This window comes from Alosa sapidissima, chromosome 3 (genome assembly GCF_018492685.1).
Source record: "Alosa sapidissima isolate fAloSap1 chromosome 3, fAloSap1.pri, whole genome shotgun sequence".
Classification (NCBI taxonomy): domain Eukaryota; kingdom Metazoa; phylum Chordata; class Actinopteri; order Clupeiformes; family Clupeidae; genus Alosa; species Alosa sapidissima.
In genome coordinates this window covers 4081991-4089465 of record NC_055959.1, presented here as the reverse complement: position 1 = coordinate 4089465, position 7475 = coordinate 4081991, and the positions used below count along the sequence as shown (strand labels likewise).

The following is a 7475-nucleotide window of genomic DNA, read 5'->3' as shown; positions in this document are numbered from 1 at the left end:
AAGTGGTAGACAAAATAGGAAAAACTTATACGCTACTACAGTGGGCTTCAATCTGAATGTTTGTAGTTCCCCTTTGAGTTTATTCTCTTTATATCTGTTAAAAGACAAATTAAACAATTTATTCAGATAATTTAAAAAGTTTTCCTGCATTATAATCAGATTCAATTGTTGAATTACTTATAGTGCTAAAGACAACATTAATATTACTGTTTTCTTTAACACCAGAATTTATTTTCTCAGACTACTAATATTTAGAATGTCAAATATTTATCTTTTGTATCCAAGGCTGTAGAGTGAGTGAGTAAGTGTGTGTGGGGATAATTTCTGTGTTATATGTGTGTGTGATTCGCAATACATGCAATAGTTGCACATCTTAAATAATAAATTATAAATCATGTTAAATATGTCAAAATATATATTACATTTAATCATGAGTTAAACATATGTATGAAAAAACATTATTTATGCAGGAAAATGCAGTTTCTATCATACAGTGTGACAAATAAATCATATGGTGTGACGAGAAAACCCGGTCACACTATATGATATGGGGTCACACCATATGAGGTTTTATGTACTTAGCATGACATTAAGCAATGTGCTTTTATGCTAACATCCTAAAAACATGCTAACTGCAATATGACAATATAGTTTTAAAGGTAATATTGACTGAAAAGTAATTTTATTTGGGCATTTTTGTGTAAAATACGTCACACCAAAAGACAATGCAAAAGGGAACTGAAGCAGGAGTGCCAGATACTTGATTTTTTGGAAAACATGAAGAGAGAAAACTCACCTTGTAACTTTTAGTGTCCTTCTGAGGTGGTGTTCTTCCTCCTGAAAGAAGGAGGACCCTTACTCCCCAAAGGTCTCCAAACAATTGCCCGTTTAAAAAAAGTAATATGGCGTCACACCATATGATATCCATTTCTGGGACAAAGTGTTTTAGTTAAGGGTGGCTTCACAATATTATGCCTGAACTTTTAGTCAAGCAGACTCACAAGTAGGCATCTGGGTTATCAATATATGATTGAATAAACAGAAAATTAATTCATTTTCTTGTTTTTATTCAAAATCAAAATTTGTGAAATGTGACTGGGACTGGCACAGAAAATTGTGAAAAAATGGAAGATTGATCCCATGAATGCTCTGTATGTTCATATAAAACAGCATTTTCTGAACAATATCACCATAGTTTTTGATATATTTTTTATTTTTATTTACCTATCTTTGACCAAAAAAAGGCCATGTCATGTCAACCACCCATAGACAGATCGGGCATAGTCAGAGTGTAACAGCTCGTTCTTTATGGTTCGAGTGTTACAGCTCTACCGTGTTTCTCTGAAACTGAGTGTTAACTATTTGGGTGTTAATACTCCATGAGGGGGACTATTGATCCCTGTGGTCGGCCATTTTGGTCCTGAAAGGAAATGTGTGCGCACACAGTTTGGAACTACTTCAAGAATCTCCATAGAGTGCTGCTGCACACTGGGTGCTTGACTAGTATAACTGAAAAATAAAAAGATATAAGACCTCGAAAAGCCCTCTGGTCGAAACATTGTTAATAAACCACTCTGGAAGCTTATAGAACAGTGTGCGGGTATCTTTTTACTTATTTTTAATTGTAGCCTTATACCCAGCACCTGTTTAAATTTTGTAGATGTGCGTGCACTCCACTCATTGTCTGCTTGACTATAATCATTACAGTGCATGAAAATGCACTGTTCTGTTATCTGAAGTCTTCTTCTTCTTCTTCTTCTCCTTCTTCTTATTCTCCTAACTAAAATTTCTGAGTCTAATTCAGCTTCAACCGTTTAATGTAGAAACTTCATTCAAACGTTGTAACGTAGGTCTTGAAAAGGACACTTGAGCAATGTATTTTTTATCTTTGTAAACTTTATACTTTTTGAAAACAAGCTTATTTTTCCCCATAGACTTTGCATTGGCACTATGACATCACAATGGGCCAATTAAATTGCTTTGCACCTGTATCAACGGCCAGCTGCTCAACCATATATACTGACTAGATGTCGCCTTCTGCTTCTCAGCATGTGTCAACACCGCCGCCATCTTGGATCGGGGATCTGAAGCTCTAAACTAGTTCTCCCGTATAGTCAGTGTTTTACCGATTTAGAGACGTTTGGCCATCCCTAGCGATAGAAAACCTTATTTAATGACTAGCGACAAATTTGGCAACTTCTCACAATGATGGCAACCTCGGTTTTGTTGTTGAAACGTCAGAAAATTACCCTTCGCATGGCTTTTTCATTTGTGAATTAAGCTACATCTCGTTTGCGCAAAGCGTTGCCCCATGATTATAAAAGTAATGACTTTTGTATGGCTTATGTACAGTAGTAGCAGACCATGTTAAAGCAAAGCCAAGTAAATGTTCTACAGCAACTTCTGGTGAGATTACAATTTACCTGAGTCAACGAGACGAGAGGTATGTAGCCTCAACCAGAGCCTGTACGGAGAGCCTGTTCACTTCCATTGTATCGAACCTGGTTGCAGTTCACTAGTTGCTCTAGGGGCGGCCGCTAGTGCAGAATGAATAAGAGTCTATATTAAATTTATCTTTATTATCGTCAAAAGCTTAGTTTTCCCTAGACTCGACCATAAATACATGTCTGTCAGTTCGAACAACCCAAAAAACTAGAAAATTGCTAGAGATTTTGACGATTTATGGTCATTTTATTTTCGTTAGATCTTTGCCTAGATTGACACTAATGCATTAATGAGGAGTGGATCACTCCGGCAAGATGGCATCTCTATTGACGCATTTGTTCCAATGAACAGCAGTAGTCAAGGAGACATCTAGTCAGTATATATATCTATGCTGCTTAACTAGGCCCCATCAAAGAGCCAGTTAAACTGATTGCACCTAGCTGTATCAACTGCTTTCTGCTCAATTAGGCCAACTCTCTCAAACAATTTGCCTATCAACATCCATTAAACGTTCTGTCTATTAACATTTATTACACTATCTACATTTCACTTTTAAACTATATACTCTGTCTCAGGCTTTAAGCATACAATCTGGCTCTCTTAAGACTACAGATCCTGTTCAACTATTTCCTCTGCACACAACTGTTTCAAAATAAATGTACTCACTACAATAATTCACTATTAAATCATTGAACTATTTAAACTACTCAACTATTTAACTGTTCAGCCATTTCAACTGTCAGTTGTCATCAACTATGATTCCCGCCAACTGTTTTCTCTGCCAACAACTGTTTCAAATAAAAGTTTGTTTTGCATTTTATGTTAATATAATCTTATGCTTTAAAGGAACCGTATGTAAGATTGTGGCCAAAACTGGTACTACAATCACTTTCAAATTACTGTAGAGCGTTGTATCCCCTCCCCCTCCCCTCTGACTGGCAGATCTGGCAACCCGGATGCCGAAACACTACTGACTTCGTGATTAGTAGATAGGTGGAGGGTGGTGCATCAGGCCAAAACACAACATGACAACATCAACATCAATTGAGGGCTGCAACTTCACTTTTTAAATGACAATATCCTGGCCGGATTACTGTTGTCAGTGATATAAGTATTTGAAATGAACATGATTTCTTAATGTCTAGTGACATATCAGGGCCATTTTATGATTAATTGAAATACATTTCTTACATACAGTTCCTTTAATTATTACTTTTTAAACACTTTTAAACTATTGCCCTTTTATGCTTTTATGTACTATTACCTTGTATGTTTTATGTTTTCTTCTTTATTTCTTCTTTACTTTTTAAACTATTCTTTGACTATTGTCCGTCTATGCTTTTATTAGCTATTCTTGTTTGCTTTTGATTATGTAAAGCACATTGAATGACCTCTGTGTATAAAATGCACTATATAAAAATAAAGTTGACTTGACTTGACTTGACTTTTGGGGAAGCTTCTGGAAAACCCCCAATGTAAATCATGTCTTTACATCCTTTCACTGTCCTGTCCTGTCACCTTGTAAACAAGACTACACATTAAACTTTCCATTCACTCAACTTAATCAACCAAGGATGACAATCTGTTGCTTTGCTCTCCTGAGTTTTGGATATCAATTGTATTAAGAGACTGTTTCCCCAAGATGCTGATTCAGCACCATATCTCAAATGTCCTTCACACAGTTGTCTCACACTGTAAAAAGTTTCTGTAAATTTACACCCAGATTCCAACATTATTCACCTGTTTCCTTCAATAAACAGGACTTTCCAGTCATTAGTAAGACAAATGTGTAAAATCAGGCTCCAACACTGTTATTTACCACGCCCGTAATGTTTATTCTGGAACACACGTACTTCCCGTTATCTATTAACGTTACCTTCGAGCTGGTGATGGGAAGCTGTCTGCTGAGAGAAGATACGTTGGAATCATACCCAAACCCATCAACACAATAAGGTGAGTTTATCTGTCATCTTTGACCAGAAATACAACGTTTGAAAGCACACTGGTCATGTTTATACAAGTTGTATAATACAACATCTCTGAATGTTACCCTGCTGAAACGAAGTTAGTAGCAGTGCTATTCAGCTAGCCAAACCCACGCTTTCGCCCTTAAGCCATGCGTTATCGTTATCACTTGTTGATCAAATTTTACGTTTCTCCATTGCAATCTGAAGCCATCTAAAAGTATTGGTATGAGTAGGGTATGCGTAGTTTTTTAAAGTTTAACTCGCGTGATTTACTGCTATAACACTGTTTGCTAGCTAAGTCTGCTTAGCATCATCAGTTTAATAAACCAGTGGCCAAATAAACAATATGGCACAAACGGATCAGTGTAGTGTGACTACTGCTTTCAGTGTTTACTTGTATGCATGGATTTCGCCCGTGCTGGTAATTACTAAAAGTTGTGTTAAGTCCTTCAGTTGACAGTTTAGAAAGCTAATGCTAGTTAGTAGCCTAGCTAGCTTTCCATAGCAGAGGTGGTTGCATGACACGTGTATGGTATTCCTCCTGAGTTCATTTGAGCTAGCGGCATGCAACAGGAAGATGTTTACATGTCATATATGTGGGCATCAGTCCACTGCGTCTATTTATGTGAGCCATACCTAAATTCATGACAATATACCCAATATAGACCTTCCATGCTGTGTTCCAGATTGCCAAATTAAAGAGACATGCAGGTCTTGAATTTCCCCTGGGGATCAATAAAGTATCTATCTATCTATCTATCTAGGTCTTTAGACACACATATATAGAAACCATAAACAATGTGGTTTTGATAAGACAGACCATTTCAAAAGCAAGCACCCTCACTTTGCACACACATACACACATTCCTCACACACACATCTTATCACACCCGCCTCATCACTTTTAATCATTCAACGGCAGACACACATACACACACACACACACACACACCTTTCATACTCACCTTGCAGACAACTCACATTCACTCACTCCTTACACACACACACACACAACACACTCACAGAGATTACATTCACTTTCTCACTCACACACACACACACACACATGAAGAGTTGTTCAGTGCCTTTCTTTTCTTTTGCTAAGGGATGTGCGACTGTAGCTGATGTTGAGTCTTCCAAGCCTACCTGTGACGCCTCGCCTGATATTACTAGGTATGTTTGTTTTCATTCACTAGAGTAATAATGATCAACATATACATATTTAAATCAACTTTTGAACACTAAATGTTTTTTTTTTTTCTTTTCTGTATTGAATTTTGTTTGGACAAAATCCTAAAAGGAATCTAATCATAGTTGACATGTGGATCTATATCTTAAATTTAATATGACAAATTCTTTTTTTCAGGTGAACGACAAGGTAATCATCAAAAGTGGATGGTCAGCATTGAATCCTTAATCGTTTGTGAAGGGTACAACCTCGCCACATTTCTAACAGGGATTGCGACATGTTTCTCCACCTTCTATATTCTGAATCTGCAATATCAGGAGGAGGCAGCGTGCACCCTTGAATTCTTCCAGAGGTAAGTTCATGTCACACTTTCGAACCAGAGTTTGTTTTATGTGTGGTATGTATTGGGGGGGTTGTGTAGTAGTCTACTATGTAGTTATAAGCACTACTATGCAGGATTACACCCTCTGAAGAGAGCAATCATGCATAGTACTGCTGTAATAACCACATAACACTATACTTCTACTTTATACAACTGATTAAATCAAATATAAATGCAGTTACAGTAAGTAATAAATGTCAGTTAATTTCATTGTGAGAAAGTGTGTTAACGTTACAAATTCACATCCGATTCATTCACTTTGGCACAATTTTCCTCTACATGAATCCTAGTGTACCCTATCAGTTTTTGTAACTCTCTCTCTCTCTCTCTCTCTCTCTCTCACAGAAAAAGGCCCAGAAGAAGCCTAAGAACAATCACTAATAAGTAAAGTGAATGTTACTTGATTTCTCATGAATGTTACTTGATTCCCTCCCTGATTATCATTTATACTCATCTCTTACTTTAAATTCTTCTGGACATAATCTGTCAGTTTATTCATTCTCACATGTACACAAGGCCAATGCGATGCAATGATATTGATAATTGATAAATATCTGTGATGATTATTCTGTATCTTATTTGATTTTGAAATAGTACTACTTTAGATAACATGTCTACATTTTACATACATATGTGATACACAAGCCTAATGCGATGTTTTTATTTTCCATGATAATTCTTTTGTACCTTATTTCCGATTTTTGAAATACAACTAGATCACGTGTCTACATTTTACATTCATACGTGATACACGAGCCTAATGCGATGTTTTTGTTTTTCATGATAATTCTTCTGTACCTTATTCCTTGTTTTTTAAAATACGATTTTCAAAATACTACTAGATAGCGTGTCTACATTTTAAACGGGCCTAATGCAATGTATTTGTTTTCCATTGTAATTCCTCTGTATCCTATTACCTGTTCTTTGAAATCCGATTTTCAAAATACTACTATGTATCTACATTTTACATTCATACATGATACACGAGCCTAATGCGATGTTTTTATTTTCCATGATAATTCTTCTGTGTCTTATTCCCTGATCCTGAAATACGATTATAGTCAGTCTACATGTTCCTGAATTACTATTTACTATTATCTTGCTTCATGTCCCTTCATCTTTCAAAGATTACTTTACTGTTAGACTGTCAAGTAAGTGCTGTGAAATAAAATATCTGTTAAACTACAAATAAGTAACTGATGTGAAAAAATGGATTTTTATCTTTAAAATGTTGATTTGAGAGTGGATGAACTCAATATATGGAACTTGTTTCCTGTAATAGTAAAAAATTAAAGACCTGTTGTGTAACTAACGTGAAGATCACATTTTTTTCTTGTTACCCAACATGAAAATGATGTTATATACTTTAACAGGAATTTAATGTTATGGTAGTCTGCCGTTAAACAACGGGAAGCTCCTGGAAGTCCTGCCAGTTGTTTCCTGTTAATTTACAGGAAATTAATGTTGTTATTTTACATTAACTTAATGTTAA

General features: G+C 35.9%; 1 long non-coding RNA gene across 1 annotated transcript; it reads left to right on the top strand.

Moving 5' to 3' along the window:
- The first annotated feature begins 4140 nt into the window (after window positions 1–4140).
- LOC121705988 lies at window positions 4141–7253 on the top strand. Its single transcript, XR_006030952.1, has 4 exons — window positions 4141–4398; window positions 5518–5585; window positions 5779–5953; window positions 6329–7253. It is a non-coding gene; the product is annotated as an uncharacterized LOC121705988 (long non-coding RNA).
- The last annotated feature ends 222 nt before the right edge of the window (window positions 7254–7475 follow it).